This window comes from Aythya ferina (assembly GCF_964211825.1).
Source record: "Aythya ferina genome assembly, chromosome: 1".
NCBI classification, from domain to species: Eukaryota; Metazoa; Chordata; class Aves; order Anseriformes; family Anatidae; genus Aythya; species Aythya ferina.
In genome coordinates, this window is record NC_140296.1 from 105,690,311 (window position 1) to 105,711,185 (window position 20,875).

At 39.0% G+C, this 20,875-nt stretch overlaps 1 long non-coding RNA gene across 1 annotated transcript in view; it reads left to right on the forward strand.

Moving 5' to 3' along the window:
* Positions 1-20,875, forward strand: part of LOC311446193 — a 133,040-nt gene that overhangs the window by 13,442 nt on the left and 98,723 nt on the right. The window lies entirely within an intron of this gene.

The window sequence follows — 20,875 nt, forward strand, 5'->3', positions numbered from 1 at the left end:
TACTGTCACCATGAGAACATATTTCAACATATACATTGATTAGTGTATATATGTCATGCATCTATTAATCTTCCATTTCTGTGGAAACAATTTATTAATAAGGCAAGTTAGGTAGCAAAGGGAAACTGGAAGTTGGTATGATAAGAGGTGGGCTTTAATAAAAAATTAAAAAAAAAAATCAATGCATTTCTGAACTGCAGATGGAATTCACTTTCTCTACTTGGATCCAAACCTTAATTTCACTTTTGTAAAGGACTGAAGAAGCATTCAGACTGAATAACCAAGACCTTGAAGTCAAAATTTGAAAATCATTCATATGGGATTAAAACTGTGGGTGTCAGTCCAATGAGGTTAAATCCAAATAATTTAAGTTACCTTCAGGAAAGTATTACCTAGCTGAATGTTACTGCAGTGATTTCAGCAACAGTAACAAAGAGAACTGACTCATGAACAAAAGCATTTTAAGATCCACATGAACAATGCATAAAAAAGGATGAGAATGAAACACTCCAAACACATCTATGTGCTTATCTGAGAATAGCCAGACACCTTTGAGTTATGCCTACATGACAGTAAAAATACTGTAGCAAGTCCCCTCCTTCTCATATTTTAGAGCATTCTTTTCAATTCTTTGTATAATTATATACATTATAAAATGCTATTGTTAACCTTTCAGCCTCAAGAAAGTTAGGCAGCAACTTCTGATGTACTTTTAAGGTTATATGGTATATGCTTAGAATTACATAAGTAGCTGAGTTACATACAATACAAGCCACACCTTGATGGAGAGGGACATAGCAATGCAGACAGAAAGTAAAACACTAGGTAAAACATCAGAAATGAGAAGGTGCAACTTTAAAGGAGAACAAATAACAAAATAAACGAATCTGAAGACAGCAATATATATATCAAGGTGCTGGAATGTGTCCAAAGAAGGGCAACAAAGCTGGTGAATGGCCTAGAAAACAAGTATTATGAGGAATATCTAAGGGAACTGAGGTATTTTAGCTTAGAGAAAAGGAGGCTCAAGAGACCTTATCATGCTCTACAATTACCTTAAAGGAAGCTATAGCAAGGTGGGTATTGGGCTCTTTTCCCAGCACCAAGTGATAAGGTGAGAGGAAATGAGCTAAAGTTGTGCCATAGAAGGCTTAGGTTGGATATTAGGAGGAATGTCTTTACTGAAAGGGTTATGTGGCATTGTAATAGACTGCCCAGGGAAGTGGTTTAGACACCATTCCTAGAGATCTTCAAGAAATGTGTAGATTTGGGACTTAATAACATGGTTTAGTGGTGGACTTTAGTACTAGGTTAAAGGTTGGATCTTAGAGGTCTTTTCTGACCTGAACAATTCTATGATTCTATATATTTGCTTGCCTTATTTAAATTTGCATAAAGACTAAAAGGAATACCAGGCTCTCGTGTTTACGCTGATATTTTTCAGTCAGCATGTCTTCCTCCTGAAAAAAAAAAAAAGTTTGTTTTTTGATAAGTTTATATATCATAGGCAATTAATTGCTGCTCAGTCAATGTTACTAATTTCCTCCTAATTACAAAATGTTAAATAAAGTTGTCATTCTCCCCCATAAGCACTTCCAGTAGCCCAACACCAAAATTTTACTAAATAAAATGACCCTTAACAAGAAAACTTCTCTTTTTCAAACACTTGGTTTCAAACCAAATGTCTCTATCCCTTTCACAGAATCATAAAATATTCTGGTTGGAAGGGACCTCAAAGATCACCTAGTTTCAACTCCCCTGCCATGGGCAGGGATGCCACCCACTAGATCAGGTTGTCCAGGGCCTTGTCCAGCCTGGTCTTGAACAACTCCAGGGATGGGGCATCCACAGCTTCTCCAGTACTTCACCACTCTCTGAGTGAAGAAAACTTTACGGAATTTTCCAGACAATCCATTCAGACTCCAATTAAAATGTTCAATTTTTGTCTCCTGTATTCAGCAGTACTTGGTCAATTCAGTGTCAGTTCTTCCAGCTCCCCACCCTTCCTCACAAAATTATATCCACAAATACCATTTCCCAAATAAGTCAGTCTCCAAAATTCTCATCTATGTAAACTTTACTCATATAAGTAGTCCTTGATCACACTGTGAAGATTTGCAGGAAAATAAAACTAGGACAACAGATATCAAGAAGTAAGCAGAACTGCATCCACCTTTAAAAAACATATACAGTGTCAGACTACTTAGGATCTAAGTAGCGTTTAGAATCTTTAACAGAAGGTAAGATTAATCAACTAAAAGAAACAGGTCTCAACTGATATACCAGAGAGCATAAAAGAAATTTTACAAACCTAAACAGAAATGACAGAGGGGCTGGTATCTTGGAGGAAATAAAACTACAGACTTCCTACTGTTTAAGAACAAAGTATAATAAGCATGAGCAGCAGAGGAAATGTCATTAAAGCTTGATGTAGGAAAAACTCTAAGTGTGTATCAATCAAGATAGTCGTGTCAGTGGGAAAATGACTTCAAACCATTAGTGGCTAAAACAGTTAGGTACACTTAGAAACATACACTCACCTTGAAAATTGAAAGCAGAAAGGAAAAGTTTTAAGTAATCAGTTTGCATGACTAGTGATTCCCAGAGAGCTTTTCAGCCTACCCTGTGTGAAAATGTATGCTGGGGCATAGCTATGGCTCTTGCTGTCAGGGTGTATTCTCATGGAAATTCCTAACCGAATCACTCAGTGAGCACATTTACATGGTAAAAAAATGGAGAAAAATCTCCCAAAGCCAAAAGAAAGTTATACTGCCAAAACTGTTAAGCCCTAAGTGGGTTTCCAAATAAAAATCAGTTGCTCTATTGGGTGCCACTTGAATGAATCAACAATAAACTAAGGCAATAGTTAAAATAGGCCTTTTTAATATGGAAAAGTATCTTTCAGATTCTGAAACAGCAATCCCCTTGAGAATAAACTGAAAGGTGAGACTTCTGAAAGGCTTTGTCCAGATTCAGTGCAGTGCCTTTCATATGTTTAAAGATGCATTCTACTGTTGCTGCATATCAAATTTGCTGCTTTAGTGTGGTTTTCATCAGTTGCACAGAGCAAAAGAAACATTTCTTTGGACTTCAGACAACTTTTTAACATTTTCTATATTGACACTAACCTTCTAACATACAGACCCATTCATTGACCACTTTCATTCCCTATCTTAACTTCATCACATGCCTTTTCCTTTAGAAGTTCATCTGTTTGAGTACATGAAAAGTTCACAGAAGTTAAGATTAAAATGAACTTCTTTCAGAGAGTGGCTGCAGTGCTTGGAAATAATTTCATATAATAGTAAGTCTTCAGAGGTCTACTATTATTTCATAATGATCTTCACAATTTGTTTTGATCTAAAACCTTCTCCAAGTACTCTTTGTGTCAGTGAGATAGAAAAGCCATTCTAAAAGACCAATATCTGGAGTGTATCTATTTAATGGCCGATATGCTATTGATGGTGACTTCAGGAAACAGAAAAACAAGCAAAAACTATTCTCAAAGAAAGTCTGTATGACCTGTTCATGGTGAATGTTACAAGACACTGGAGTTGTAAATACTTGCTGAGCAAAATTCTTTCACCTCTAATCACAATAAATCCAGATGTGAATCCTGAAACTTAAAGAATTCAGTTAAGCTCCCCAAAATATTCCAGAATATGATTTCAGCATTATGAAACAGTAGTTAAAGAATTGGCTCAGCTATCTGTTCTCTAATAGTTGATTTATGTAAGAATATTTTCACTTTAGTTAATAGAAGGAGTATTTAATTAACAAGAACAAAAACTTAAGATGAACAACTCCCTCAGTCCACAGAGGTTCACCTTTAAAGACAATATTGACAGACTTCCACTGAGTTTTTGCCAGTTAGATTTTGTGATACTCTAAATACTGCAATGTTTCAAGCACACTGTGATAATATTCCAAATGTGCTAAGCCAGGCTGCCTTTTTGTCGTTTTTTACCAAGTTTCAGCAAGGTTGTACTTGAATGGATGGCTCCAGAGAGGTGTAAGAAATGGTAGCAGTTAAATCACAGAATCACACAGAATCGTCTAGGTTGGAAGAGACCTCCAAGATCACCTAGTCCAACCTCTGACCTAACACTAACAAGTCCTTCACTAAACCATATCACTAAGCTCCACATCTAAATGTCTTTTAAAGACCTCCAGGGATGGTGACTCAACCACTTCCCTGGACAGCCCATTCCAATGCCTAACAACCCTCTCAGTAAAGAAGCTCTTCCTAATACCCAACCTAAACCTCCCATGGTGCAACTTTTTTTTGGCCTTGTTAAACTTCGTATGGTTGGCCTCAGCCCATTGGTCCAGCTTATCCAGATCCTCCTGCAGAGCCTTCCCACCTTCTAGCAGATTGACACATGCACCTAACTTGGTGTCATCTTCAAAGTTACAGAGGGTGCACTCGATCCCCTCATCTAGATCATCAGTAACAATATTAAAAAGGACTGGCCCCAGTACTGAGCCCTGGAGTACGCTACTAGTGACCGGCCTCCAACTGGATTTGACTCCATTCACCACAACTCTTTGGGCTCGGCTATCCAGCCAGTTTTTAACCTGACAAAGTGTACTCCAGTCCAAGCCGTGAGCAGCAGGTTTTTTGAGGAGAATGTTGTGAGGAACAGTGTCAAAGACCTTACTGAAGTCAAGGTAGACCACATCCACAGCCTTTCCCTCATCCACCCAGCATGTCACTTGGTCATAGAAGGAGATCAGGTTCATCAAGCAGGACCTGCCTTTCATAAACCCATGCTGACTGGGCCTGATCGCCTGCTTGCCCTGCAAGTGTTGTGTGATGACACTCAAGATAATCTGCTCCATGAGCTTCCCTGGCACTGAGGTCAAACTAACAGGCCTATAGTTCCCCGAGTTTACCCCCAGCCCTTCTTCTAGATGGGCATCATGTTTGCTAGCCGTCCTTCAACTGGGACCTCCCCCGATAGCCAGGACTGTTGATAAATGATGGAAAGCGGCTTGGTCAGCTCCTCCACCAGTTCTCTCAGTATCTCTCAGTATCATCTGGCCCCATCGACTTGCATACATCCAAGTGCCATAGCAAGTTGCCAACCATTTCCTCATGGATTATGGGGGCCAACCATTTCCTCATGGATTATGGGCTCCCCATCCCCTTCCACCAGTGCTTGGTATCCAGAGAACAACTGCTCTTGCTGCTAAGGACTGAGGCAAAGAAGGCATTAAGCACCTCCGCCTTTTCCTCATCTTTTGTAACTAAGTTTTCCCCCGCACCCAGTTAAGGATGGAGATTCTTCTTAGTCCTCCTTTTTGTGTTGATGTATTTATAAAATCATTTTTTGTTATCTTTAACGGCAGTAGCCAGTTTGAGCTCCAGATGAACTTTGGTCTTTGATTAGCCTAAAGGATAATCTGATCACAGAATCATTTATGTTGGAAGAGACCTCCAAGATCACTGAGTCCAACCTTTGACCTAACAATAACAAGTCCTCCACTAAACCATATCACTAAGCTCTACATCTAAACGTCTTTTAAAGACCTCCAGGGATGGTGACTCAACCACTTCCCTGGACAGCCCATTCCAATGCCTAACAACCCTCTCAGTAAAGAAGTTCTTCCTAATATCCAACCTAAACCTCCCCTGGTGCAACTTAAGCCCATTCCCCCTCATCCTGTCACCAGACACATGGGAGAATAGACCAACCCCCACCTCGCTACAACCTCCTTTAAGGTACCTGTAGAGTGTGATAAGGTTGCCCCTGAGCCTCCTCTTTACCTAGGCTGAATAACCCCAGCTCCCTCAGCCACTCCTTGATGTTTGAAAAGGGGGAAGAAATTTGTTACAAATGCATATTTTGACCTCTCATGTTCTGAGAAGTGCCAAAATCTTTAGATTCCTATTAAATTGAAAGGTTGTTATGTAATATAATCCTTTTTTTTCTTTTTTTTCTTTTTTTTTTCCTTTTTTTTTTTTTTTCTTTCTTAAAAACATGTATTTGAATGCTTACTTATATCTTTTCCCATGTATAAGATATCGTTTTTAATCTCTTCCCAAATATTCCCAAATCTTCCCAGTTTAGAAGACCTGCCCTACCATGGAAATTCAAGAGGTGTACTTTTTTCATTAACTTAGTCCTGGAAAAATGCATCAGTGTAGTGTTGGGGGCATGCATTATGCTGGCAGAAGTGGTCTTTTTGATGAGACGCAGATGCAGTGTTCAGTAGAAATCTGCTGATACTTCTTTGCAGAATCCATTTGCATTTTTGGTGGTCTCAGATTCTGCCTAATATTCCGGTTGATTATAGATCTGTTCTTTATAATTCCTTGTTTTCTGCTTAGACGCTTTGTTGCCATTTAAATTCTCTATTTAGCATATATAGTTGGACAAGCTTCAGCAAGAATTACCATATACTGAATATATAAAATGATCCATATCCATCATCCTTAACAGCATGAATAAAATCTGCTACTGCCAGGTCTTCTCAATATTCATAACAATATTTAAAAATAAATAAATAAAATAAAAAAGGCATCTGCCATGAAAGGAATTTCTTGTATTGATCCTTTCCTAGTCAAACAGGGTGGGTGGATAATAGCATTGAAAACAGGGAATGAAAAAGAGACTGAGTTTTAAATAGCATGAATGATAGCAGCATATAGAAAAGGTTGTTTTAATCAGTCAGCCTGTATTACACAAATTCAAAAACTGGCAGTTAACAGTATTTTTCTTAGCTTGTGGTATCTGAAGGACGTTGATATACACATCAAACAGAATTCAGGGCATGCATTGTGAAAGTGCCAGTTGAAGCTTTATATGTAAGTTAAAGCTGGAATTAAATCTCTTTATCATACAAGAGACACACAGCCTTTCTTCTACCAAATTTCTGCTCCTTATGATTGAAGAATTAATTTTCTGAGGATTTACAGGTAAATGTGTTCATTAAAAGCAAGTCTTTAAACAAAAATTGTCACATACTCTACACCAAAGACCTAGTTCAAAATTTTTAGTTCAAAATGCATACCAAGCTTGCAGTGCTTCCGTTATTTTACCATATGTTATTAATAATGTTTAGCATTGTAAAAATGTCTGATATGAAATGCCAAATTTTTAAAAGGGGTCCTTGTAAAAGAAACAAACATAAAATACCCTTTTCCCAGAAAGAGCATGAACAAATACAAACTTATCAAATTCTGACCTTTAGTCTCTTGTTATACACCTGTCTTTTAACTCCTCCAATTTGTGCTTGTTCCACCACACAGAGAAGTGCACGCATGATTATGCATACCCCCAAATAACATCTTATCTCCACTTTCAGTGACCATATTACCTCACTTGGATCTATTTCTGCTGAAATTCATATATTTTCCTGAAATGTGACCATTATTAAAATTAACACTTTTGGAGTCATATTTAATAGCTACCAGTTTATCAGTCAGCAGAAGCTACTTCATTACATCTCCTCCAAGAGAATAAGAATCACAAAGAACATCTGAAGAAATGGATGTCCTTTTAAAAGAGATTCTTGAAGGCAAGCCAACAACTTCAGTTGTATTATTGACAATGGAAAATGAAAATCATTTTGAAAGATATTTCATAGAATCATAGAATTATTGAGTTGGAAAAGACCCTTAAGATCATCAAGTCCAACCACCAGCCTAGTACCAGTAAATGAATCACAAAATGATGTTCCTTAGAACATCATCCACACATCTCTTAAATACCTCCAGGGATGGCTACTCCACCAAGTCCCCGATCAGTCTGTTTCAATGACTAACCATATTTTCCATGAATAAATTAGTCCTTTATTTGTATACAATAATATCATTGTCCTGAAGAGAAGACTATTTGTTAGAGAATAACAGTGAAAGACTTTGAGTCTTAAAGTGGCTTAAATGTCCTGTTTTCGCATACTTACGATGAAATAACAAATTTCTCCTTTCATAGGAATTGCAGGCTATCTTCTCCTAAATATTTTTACAGCAATGGTATGTGCTAATGAGAAAAAAAGGCAGTCCTTGAAAATGAGGAAAGTCTCTTTCATCCAAACAGGTAGATACTAAATCTAACAAGTTTAATACTAAACTATCATATGTAGTGTCTATAAAAAGGCTGTGATACAACCAAAATCATAAAATAAAGCCAGTTGCTTCACATTTTATATAGTATACGTTGTATACCATTTGAAATACAGTAAATGTAAATAAATATTTTAATATATATATATATTTAATGCCACCTACGAAAAGAAGAGTGAGTAAAGAATATAGTCCAATGTTCTTATATCAAGGAAGTAAAAATCTCGAAAAGAACTTATAATGAATGATTTGAAGATGAAAGACAATTACTTCCAGACAAGTTTTGAATATTTCAGCTGTTATAAAAGGAAAAAAGAAACTGTAGTGGGTTTATGTGGCAAGGTTTTGGTAGCAGGAGTGGCTTAGGAGTGGCTTCTGTGAGAAGAATCTAGAAGCTGCCCCATGTTAGGTAAAGGCCCCACTGCTGACCAGAGCTGAGCCAATAAGCGATGTTGTTTGCACCTCTGTAAGAGCATATTTAAGACATGGGGAAAAAAAATGCTTCCACACAGCAGCTGGGAGACTGAGAGGAGTGAGAAAGAGCCTTGCAGGTGCCAAGGTCAGTGAAGAAGGAGGGGGAGAGGTGCTCCAGTTGCCAGAGTAGAAGTCCTCTGTGGCCTGTGGTGAGGACCATGGTGAAGCAGGTTGTCCCCCCTGCAGCCCATGGAGTACCACGGTGGAGCAGGGTTCCACAATGCAGCCTGTGGAGGAAACCACAGTGAAGCAGGTGGACCTGCATTGAGAGGCTGCAGCCTGTGGAAGACCCCTGGAATCTGCCGGAGCAGATTCCGGGTCAGACCTGTAGCCCGTGGAGAGGAGCCCACGCAGGAGTAGGTTACCTAGCAGGAGCTGCTGCCGATGGGGGATCCACGTTGGAACAGTTTGCTCCTGAGGGATGGACCCCGTGGTACGGACCCATATCTAGAGCAGTTCTGGAAGAGCTGCTGCCTGTGGGAAGCCCACGCCGGATCAGTTTATCAAGGACTGCATCCCGTGGGAGGGTCCCCACAGTGCAGGGGAAGAGAGTGACCAGTGAAGGAGCAGTGGAGACAAAGCGCAGTAGACTGACCATAACCCCTATTGCCCCGTTCCCCTGTGCTGCTTGGGAGGAGGAGATGGAAGAGGGCAGATGGGGGGAAGGCATTTTTGGTTTCTTTCCTTTGTTTCTCACTTCTCAACCTGTTAGTAATAGGCAATAAATCTTACTATCTCCCCATTCTGATTCTGTTTTGCCCATCACGATAATTGTTGAATGATCACCCTATCCTTATCTCAATCCTTGAGCCCTTTGTGTCATATTTTCTCCCCCTCCTCAAAGAGGAAGGGAGAGTGAGAGAGCAGCCATGGTGGAACTTGGCTGCCCACCTGAGTAAAACCACCACAGAAACCTCTGGAAAATATAGTTGGGAAGATGTGACTAAGTGGTTTGCATCTGGAAATAAATTTAGGATGTTCCAGAGCTTTGAAGATAAGAAATCCCAACATACCTGCAGGTAGAGTTGATCCCTGGGGGGGGATGTGCAGTCCAGGAGGTGGATGGGCAATAATGTCTCCTGCCAAAGGCTGAAGTCAGGGTGAAGGCTGCTCCTACTGGTACCAGGCTCTCAGGAGGAATTCCCCTCCACAGGCACAGCCTGCAAGAGCAACTGACAGTCAACACACATGTCCATGCAAACATGCTACAAAATCCACCAGGGAGAACAATATTTTTTTTGTTTTGTTTTAAGTATGTAAACAGCAAAAGAAAGGCTAGAGATAATGTGGGTCCCCTGCTGAACAAGGTGGGTATCCTGGCAACAAGGGATGCTGACAAGTCAGAGATGCTGAATGCCTTCCTTGCTTCAGTCTTTGCTTCAAATACCCCCCCTCCAGGGAGTATTTGGGAAGTGGAGATCTCCCCCCTGTTTGACAAGGGAGTGGTTCGGGAGCACCTGAGTGGGGACAGCACACACAAATCTGTGGGTCCCTGTGGCATGCATCTACATGTGCTGAAGGAGTTATTGGAGGTGATTGCTGAACCTTTCTCTATCATCCTTGAAAGGTCTTGGAGAACAGGAGAGGTGCCTGAAGACTGGAGGATAGCCTATGTGACTCCGGTCTTCAAGAAGGACAAGAAGGAGGATCCATGAAACTACAGGCCAGTCCTTCTCACCTCTGTACCTGGAAAGGTGTTGGAACATCTTGTTCTGGATGCCATCTCCAAGCAATTGGAAGAGAAGAGGGATACAAGGAGTAGTCAGCATGGATTCACCAAGAGAAAACCATGCTCAACCAACCTCGTAACCTTCTATGATGGCATCACCAGCTAGGTAGATGGGGGGAGAGCAGTGGATGTCATCTAACTTGATTTTAGCAAGGCTTTTGATAGTGTCTGCCATGACATCCTGCTAGCAAAGCTAAGAAAGTGTGGGATAGAAACACTGACAGTAAGGTGAGTTGAGAACTGGCTGACTGGCCAAGCTCAGAGGGTGGTGGTCAGTGGTGTAGAGTCTGGCTGGAGACCTGTGAGCAGTAATGTTCCTCAGGGGTTGGTGCTGGGTCTGGTCTTGTTCAACATATTCATTGACGACCTTGATGAGGGAATAGCGACCACCCTCAACAAGTACACTGATGATACAAAACTGTGTGGCTGAGTGGCTGACACGCCAGAAGACTGCGTTGCCATTCAGCAAGACCTGGACAGACTGGAGAGCTGGGCGGGAAGAAACCAAATGAGGTTTAACAAGAGCAAGTGTAGAGTCCTGCACCTGGGAAGGAGCAACCACATGTATCAATACAGGCTGGGGATGACCTGCTAGAGAGGAGCTCTGAGGAGAACGACCTGGGGGTCCTGGTGGACAACAGGTTGGCCATGAGCCAGCAGTGTGCCCTGGTGGCCAAGGAGGTCAATGGGATCCTAGCATGCATAAAAAGGAGAGTTGCCAGCAGGTCAAGGGAGGTGATCCTCCCCGTCTACTCTGCCTTGGTCATGCTTCACCTGGAGTACTGTGTCCAGTTCTGGGCTCCCCAGTACAAAAAAGACAGGGATCTTCTGGAGAGTCCAGCAGAGGGCAACAAAGATGATATGGGGCTTGGAGCATCTTCCCTATGAGGAAACACTGAGAGACCTGGGTCGGTTCAGCCTTGAAAAGAGAAGACTAAAAGGGGATCCTATCAATGTCTACAACTATCTTTAGTGTGGGAGACATTGGGAACTGGACAAGCTCTCTTCGTTGGTTTGTGGGGATAGGACAAGGGGCAATGTCCAAACAATGAATCACACAAAGTTCCACACCAACATGTGAAAGAACTTCATGGTGAGGGTGACGGAGCACTGGAACAGGCTGTGCAGGGAGGTTGTAGATTTTCCTTCTCTGGAGATATTCAAGATCCATCTAGATGCCTACCTGGTCAACCTGCTCTAGGGAACCTGCTTTGGCAGAGGGTTTGGACCTAATGATCTCTTGAGGTCCCTTGCAACCCATACAGTTCTGTGATTCTGTGATTCTAAAAGTTTGATCTAAAGAATCAAAATACATTTTTGGGGGAGCTGTTAAATCACATTAAACTTGAAGTATTCATTGAAAACATAAAATGTTCATTTAAACAAACTGATCTTCATTTAGTAGTTCACTTCCAAGATAAGATCAGTTTTAACACCATTTAGATGATTGTTTCATTTGCATAAAGTGAGACAAACATCATATAAGTAGAAGTTCTGAGAGACGACACTTTACAGCTAGGTCATTTTGTCTCTAAGGTTTACCCTTTAATTGTTATATAATCTTGGAAACCATTAAGGCTTCTGCTAAAGTAGGTTTACCAACACTGCACTAGTATATTTATTTGATTACTGAATAACTAGTGGCAGCCTTTAAAGTTGGATAAAAGCTAGTGGGACAGTGACCCTTATGCATATTCCAGCTTTCAAAGAAATGACTTTACTCTAGAAGAATCAAACTTACATTTATCAACCACACAATCAATATTTGAAAATTTGCCAGTCTTTTAATATTATCTTGGCTTAGGGCAAAGCAGAAACATCCAAAGCCTACAGCAGAAAATGATGTGGTATCCTGTAGCCTTTAAGAAGCATGCTGACTACTTTAAGTCAGCCGGTGACCAATTAACTGAAGATAGAAAAGTCTCGTGAAGAAATCCACTTACGATTTTGGTATATTTGCTGCTAGAGCTTTTTTTTTTATTTATTTATTTATTTATTTATTATTATTGTTTCTCTGCAATATGTATAGGTATGAATGTCCCTGAAATCTTAAGGAATTATTTTGAAACACAGCTAAATCATGTTGTGGAGGGTGGGCAACATGATTTTAGCAGAGGTTATCAATATTTCAATGTGAATTGCTGTCATTCAGCACCAGTACCTGCAGGACAGAAGTTTTAGAAAACACACGTCTGCACACACATGCAGATGCAGACATGCACACAGATATAGATGGACATACATATGATTGCAAGACCAAATATGTATATGTACTTGCACACGTGCATACATACAGATCCAGCCCAGGAAGGCAGCAGGCTTTTTGGACCTCTCACAAAAGAATGAATAATAATGTCTAATTGGCCTGAAATCTCAGAAAAACAATACAAAAACAAAATTACAGGATAAGTTTGACACTTGTTATTCCTGTTCCAGTGTTATTTCTAATGTCTGCTCTAGGGGATTTTTTTAGGGATCTCAGTGTACACATCAGACTGCACAGTTCCTTTCCTGTGACACAGGCAGCCCTCAAAATTTATTTGCTTTCCATTTGGCTATGGTTCCTCTTCTCACTGGAAAACAAACTCATGCCATATCTACTGCCGAATGCATACATCAATACATTTGAAGTGATGCTGCAATCAGTTCTGCTCTTTCTTAGGGAAAAGGTAGGGTGCTAGGGGGAAGCAACACCTGTTTTTGATCCATTGCATCACCTTGACCTACACTGTCCAGACTTCACAGGGACAGCAGACAAGATTATATACTAGAGAAAATTAACAAAATTCCCAGTTTAATTGGCAGCTTCTAGTGATATTAAATAGATCCTCTTAGAGGGTAGTGTCACTGAGTCACTAAGGTTTGAACACAATTGAAAATGTACTTATGAGAAACATCTTTTGCAAAGCCTGTGAAACTGTGAGGATTAGGTTGAAGTATCCAATGTGATCAATATCTTGAAATTGCATTAAGACCTCAGGCAACAGGGACCTTCATTCCTTCCCATTTCCCATTTTCTGTTTTCTGTTTCTAGGCACCATCATAGGCAATCAGACATGAACAGAAAATGAATTTGCTACAAACTAGTAGCATTGTAAGTGGCTTTGATATAAGTGGAACAAGGGTCGGTAACTTCTAAGCTCCAGTAGCCTGATAAGAATATTAAGTCTACCATTTATCCCCAATGAGTGCTTGATTAGCCATACAGTGCTTCGCTGACAGAGTTCACTAAAAATACATTATGCTAATAACACTTGAGTGCCAGCAGCACAGGGAAAGTCCAAATCTTAACACAAAGAATGAGTCATTATGATATTTACCTGGCAGATACAGTTACAGTAAAAAACATGTCTTCCTAGTTCTGTTTGCAGAAATACTACTACAAGCAGATAATTCCTCAGAGCATGTAAGGATTAGAAAAATAAGAAGAAAATTCCCATGTTTACACACTGACATGTGGGAAATAAAAGATACTTAGCTTTTCGTGGTAGGCAGCTGCTAGTGGGACAACTAGCTTATATGTATTTATCTTTTCTAACAGTCATGTAGCTCTTCACTAGTGCCTTTCTCTGCCTTGTTTAAGCACCTTCCTCCTTGCTAAGGGCATTTCCAGGGAAGTCCCATGACTTCTGCCTGTTCCCTAGCACACTGTCATAGTTCCTCTTCTTTTGCTGCTGCTACCATGGCATTTTCTCTCATTGAAGGGAAGGATTTCTAGGTTGCCTCTCTCTACAGGTGCTGAATACCCCAGCAAGAATCCAAACCCCACTTCAATGTACAGAAGTTGTGTGGAAAGATCATTACTACTTGGATCTTGCAGCTTCTTCCAAACATTGAACATTCCTGTCCTCTTCACATTTCTCATGTCCTGTATCACAGCTGCTAATGGACAATAATTAGCAACCTGCCTATCACACCTCTGGACTTCATAAATAAGTAAAACATTCTGCAGCCAACTGCTTGGTTGCCAGCTACTGTATAGTCAAATTAGCATAGAGAACTTGGGCATGACTCATAGCAAGAACAAGCAATCATTTCACAGTCATACTCAGAGAAAAAGCACAATTAATCTAACCATTACAGCTGAGCAAACTTTTTTTTTTTTTTTTCCCAAATCTTTTACTAGCCAAAAGTGCTTTTTAAGCCAAACCAAATTAAAGTTTTCTAAACATTTTCAAAGAAGAAAGATAGCATTTCAAAAGGCAACAGAATGTCTTTTCAACTTTAAAATAAAACTGGAGTTTTTACAATTTTTATACGTGCCATAAATATTTTAAAATATTTATAAAAGGTAAAATTAAAGATTTGCTTTAGACTATGCAAAACATTTTGGTGTACCTGAAACTCCTCTTTATTTTTAGTGCTTCATTTTGCTCATAAAATGGAAGAATAAAAAATAGCTTGGGACTCTACCAAATTTAAGAAATATGCCTTCTGACAGTCAGCCAAAACCCTCATCTCCTTACAGTCAAGTACTACAAGCCACTGTATTGTTTAAATGCAAAGGTTCAAAACAGCTAAGTAATCTGATCTATTGTAGTTGCTTGTACGTGAAGTAGTAATGTGAGAAAGGGCCATGCAGTGGAGAAAAACAAGCACTTTCATGGCACTATTTGTCTCATTCTAATGTCAATACCTAAAATAGGTCAGATGAATCATGCCTTAAAAATGCCCATTTTTCTTCACTGTAACGACAAGGAAAACATGGGTGACTAGTGCTGATATAGCATTCCACCTTATCAGCGCTGACAGTGGGGTAAGATTAGTACCTGCCTTTTAATAATTCAGAAACAATTTTTTTGATATGAAAGACCCACAACATGGTGCCAGAAGCTGGAAAGACTGGCCAAATTAGAAAATATTAGTCATTGAGATGATTCAATATCTTCAACATTTAATGTCCTACTTATTTTCCCGTGATTAACTTTCTTTCTCAACTTTTCATCTATTTAACCCTCTCCTCTTCTTTTCTGTTATTCTCTCCTCTTTTTTTCTTCAAGCCACACAATTTGATAGCCATTTTTCAGAAGCTACTGTTGACAGTATCCACCTGCTTCTGTCATGTTTGCTATCTTTCATCAACATTGGAGAATGAAAGAGGACACTTTAAAAACCATGAACACTTTTGCATTGTAGGACGTATGAATTCATCCAAACTGGCAAACTGTACCAGCATCATCAGGAAATGACATTAGATGTGGCTTTATGCAAAGAGTGCTGTTTTTTCAGACTTTAAAGAAATGACACCTTCACTATCCTCCACTTTTTCAGTCCATCTCAGTCCATCTAATCTGGCGATAGAGTTCCTTTTGAAGTTTTGTAATGGAATAAAGCATTCTCAGAAGCCTTAACATCATTATTTTCCTCCCTCCGTTCCCCACCAAGGATTTGATATATGTGATATTCCAAATTCTACATTCATATAATCTCATTGTGAGATAACAGCATCCTTAGTGGTTACCTTAGTGGGGCCTTAGATTTTTCAGTTGGCTGAAATATGGCCAATGGGTTTCACTATTGACTTTCATGTTGACAGGACAATGAATAAATTTGAAGATTATCCCTACACCTAAAAAGTAAAGAGTTGTGTGTAGAATTATTAACAATACTTTAATGTGTATCCTTCAGTATATACACATAAATATATATGTATATATATATGAACACTGCATCCATCTCTGAAATTTCATTTCCTTTTTATCTAGAATATACTGATGATGCCTGCTATATCTACAAAATTGTAGTTATAGTCACAGGGGAAAAAAAGGGGGAGGGGGACAATCTGTAATACTCCTACCTGTGAAAATCATGGATTTCACTACATCTCTGGGGAAAGAGAGAAGAGAGCAATGTCTGTATCACCTCACTCAATAATAGCAGCTTACAGGCAACAGACAAGTAAACAGGAAATATAATTCTGAAGGAACCCACCATAGTTCTGGATGACTAAACTGCTGATCATTTTGTCTGTCTGTATGAAAAGTTAAAGCAAGCTGAAAGTTTTCAATTTACAACAAAAAGTGTATTTAAGCAGTGGAAAATTATACATGTATACTTACTGTTCCACTCCAACTGTGTGTGATATATGAAGTACAATGAATTCCTGAAAAAAAAATAAAAATAAAAATAAAAAATCAGGTGGTAAATAATCAAACTATATTCTTCATAAGACTCGGTGTTCATCCTACTACTTTGTAATCAATTAGAAGCCCCATGCAGTGATAGCATCTTTTATTTCTCCTATTGTCCTTTATCCTTTGCTATCTGTATTATCTATTATTATGTATTATCTATTTAACATTTTTCTCATTGTTCATTTTCCTCCCCTTCTGGGATTCTTTTATTGCTATCCTACAAATTTATTTTCAGGGTTGAACATTCTTTGGTTTATAAAGTTAATCATCCATCACCGTAAACATGTCAATGTAAGCTCTCTACCTAATCATATGAAAGTCTATCCTGTTATCACCCCTCACACCCCACCCCATTCTACCCCTTTTTGCCCTTTCCTGATAAATTCTCAGTTAACCCAGTCACTAGTGGCATTCCCCAGGGCTCGGTACTGGGGCCAGTCCTCTAATCTCTTTATCAATGATCTAGATGAGGGGATCGAGTGCACCCTCAGTAAGTTTGCAGATGACACCAAGTTAGGTGCATGTGGGTTGATCTGCTTGAGGGTAGGAAGGCTCTGCAGGAGGATCTGGATAGGCTGGACTGATGGGCTGAGGTCAACGGTATGAAGTTTAACAAGGCCAAGTGCTGGGTCCTGCACCTGGGGTGCAATAACCCCAAGCAGAGTTACAGGCTGGGAGATGAGTGGTTGGAGAGCTGCCAGGCAGAGAAGGATCTGGAAGTATTGGTTGATAGTTGGCTGAATATGAGGCAGCAGTGTGCTCAGGTGGCCAAGAAGGCCAACAGCATCCTGGCTTGTATCAGAAGCAGTGTGGCCAGCAGGGCTAGGGAAGTGATTGGCCCCCTGTACTCAGCTCTGGTAAGGCCACACTTCAAGTACTGTGTTCAGTTTTGGGCCCCTCGCTACAAGAAGAACATGGAGGTGCTCGAGCAAGTCCAGAGGAGGGCCATGAAGCTGGTAAGAGGTCTGGAGAACAAGTCCTACAAGGAGCAGCTGAGGGAGCTGGGATTGTTCAGCCTGGAGAAGAGGAAGCTCAGGGGCGACCTTATCGTTCTCTATATGTACTTTAAAGGAGGCTGTAGTGAGGTGGGGGTTGGTCTATTCTCCCCTGTGCCTGGTGACAGGATGAGGGGGAATGGGCTTAAGTTGTGCCAGGGGTGTTTTAGGTTGGATATTAGGAAGAGCTTCTTTACTGAGAGGGTTGTTAGGCATTGGAATGGGCTGTCCAGGGAAGTGGTTGAGTCACCATCCCTGGAGGTCTTTAAAAGACATTTAGATGTTGAACTTAGCGATATGGTTTAGTGGAGGACTTGTTAGTGTTAGGTGAGAGGTTGGACTTGATGATCTTGAGGTGTCTTCCAACCTAGACAGTTCTGTGATTAATTTCAGGAATAAAGGATGGGGCATTGTTTTTTCCTGAGCATCTAAGAACCTGATTTTTGACTACAGAAGGTATCACTTGGGTATATACAAACTACATTTGAACCAAATAGATACGATCAGGCAAAGTCCTGCCACTGCTTCCCAGGTTTACAAAGAATTTCATCTAGGTAAGCGTGCAGAGACTTCAGGAGATACATGAAGCAAAACGAAGAATGAGGTTTTAGGAAAGCAAACCTTCAACTAAACATGTAAATTTATTTTTTATGGATATTGGGTACTATGGGTGTTTTTATTGATTATTTAAAATTTCTCATAAGCTGTCTCATCATTCTGTGCTGCACTCTTGGCAATAAGAGTGAGAATGTTAGACTCAGAAAGCGTAATTGGAATCTGTTCATATAAATGTTCTGGCCTGTTTTTTCTCATTACTCAAACTCCATACACAAGACATGTTTAGAAGCATAAATTGTTTTCCTACTGCGCTTCTAATTAACACTTCCATTAAGACCTAGGCACAGAGCATGGAACATACTGAAAGAAACTGCTGTTTACAGAAACGGTGATAAAATGTATACAAATATGTCCCGCAAAGTGCAATCAAGCCAGCTTGGGTGACATGTGGATGTGTTTCTCTGTGTATGTCAGCACAAACAGATGTGGTACACTCACATGCAAGACTAATTTGTTCATTAACATGAAAAAGGTAGATGAATAACAGTCCATTAATTTTATAATTACTTATTGCATACCTTTATCACTGCTCAATTTAGTTTCTGAAGGCCTTGGTAACTTTTGTCATGATTCGGCATATTAAACAATTCAGTACCTTCTACTGATTTTGCATTCACTGGATTGGATTTACTTGGATTTTTTTTTATTTATACATTTTCTAATGGCCTTCACCCCTTTTAAATTCTATGTGAAATTTGAAGTAACCGTAACCAACTATTACCGGTAGTCTTTGCTTTGTTTTGTTTTCCAACTTGAAAGGCAGAATAAACTGATCAAATGGCTTGCTAAGCATCATTAATAGTTCTGGATTTCTAGCAGAATTGATTTATACTTTGGGGAGAAAAAAAAAAAAAAGAAAAAAAACCAACATTTTTGGATTTTGCTTATATTCTATACAAAACCAATTGAGAAAAACATCCAAGCAGCTGTAACTAAATGTTGTGTCTAGAAATCGCATTGTGAGACTCAGGAGAGTCAATCCAGGAGGAAAGAGATTAAACAAATAGCCTTATGACCTAAAGTGCAATAAAGCTTTGCACCGTAAGAGTAAGTTTGAAAGCCTGACAATTAACTGTAACTCAGGGTTGGTGATAGGGGGATGTTGTTGTCTTTGTTTTTAATTACATTTTATTGAACAACTAAGTGATAAACATCAAAAGACAAGATTGTCTTGGATCATCAAAGAAAGAGTAATGTTTGTTCTGTGAATTCAGGCAAACTAAAAGAGCTTTTCCCCGTGTTTACCTGAGTAATTAATGAAAGACCAAATTGCTTTTGAGCCAGCAGGCTGCAGTTAATTGGAGTTATGTGCATTCAGTGAACTTAGTGATTTAAAGTAAAAAGGCTTTAGAGTGTAGGTGACAACCCTTTTCAGGAAAATATTACAGCAAAGGCTGAATATTAGAAGACAGCTTTCAGATGATATAATTTATGTGGAGAGCTTTCTCTTTTTGTTAAAGATTTAAAGTGGATAAAATGATGGATTAACTGAGCAAAATTCTTGAAAAAAGTAACTAGTTTAAGAAGTGGGATTCTGACATTCAGCCTATTGTTACTATTTCTTAAGTTGCTAAGTTTAATAAATTGAGAGAAGTTGGGCAGTCTACCCTAAGAAATATTGTCTGCAGTGACAGAAATATCCTATTTTCTCAAACTATGACTATTTTTCTACAGTATCTCACTGAAGACTGGAGACATATTGTGATGATCTTGATCAGGTGTAATACCATCTTTCTAATCAACTTCCTAATATGAGGATTAAACTAGATGATCTTTCAAGGTCCCTTCCAATTCCTAGAATTCTGTGATTCTGTGATATTATCAAATATTTATTAAGATAAATTGCTTTTCAATGGACTCAAAATGCCTTGAATTATCAGCATGTGTAGTCCTCTTAATTGTTTATTTTTCTAGACGTGCCAAAATGTGTTCACTAAAAATTCTTAAATAGCTCTATGGTACTATCTGGGATCAAAACCAGATGGTAGAAGAGCCTGCTGGACTTAAGGACAAATAGAAAGGATATCTTCCTTCTTCCTGATGAATGCCATTAAGTTAAACAAAGTTCCTCTTGCCTCCTTGCTTGCTATGTTAAACCTAGAGTTCTCTTCTTTACTTTCTCTTAATCAAAGAATTTTTCATTTATGTGAGAACAAATCTGAAATAAATTTAAAATAAAGACAAGGAAGTGTTATTCCTCACTTCCTGGATAAACTAACTTTTAAGTACATATTCTCTTTCTCGGATCTAATTCTCAACAAATAACAATAAGCAGATCAGACCTCAATCTCAATACCTTATGAATTTCTGCACTAAGTATTTATCTTAGCTTTTTTTTTTTTTTTTTTTTTTTTTTTTTCTGCCAAAGTTCAGAACAAACTGAGTTCTTTCACTAAATAACTGCATTATACATTGTGACAGGATAACTGAATTCACAGCTTCTCTAACTTCTCTCTGATCTGTTCCCAAATATTCTTTATCCAGATTACTTGGAGTTCATGACACTGTTGACTGTTGGATATTTCCATATATTTTTAATCATAATAAATGAATAAATATATGAAACAGTAAGTTCATATTTCACAGAAGTTCAATTTCACATTAAATTGACTCATTTTCTTTTATCATTTTTGTGAAACAAGGGGAGATTGTTCTCTGCTTTTAAAAGAGCATAATTTTAATAGGTTTTGCAATAATGATTTTTATAGAAGTTACAGAACTCTTTATTTTTCAAAGTTGATAATTGTTCTTCTCTCTCCTGCCTACTTTACTTTTTTGTCTTCCTTGTCCTTTTCCAGTAAAAATGCAGTTGAGATGTATTGGTATTCCCCACATACCTTCAAGCATAAAGCAT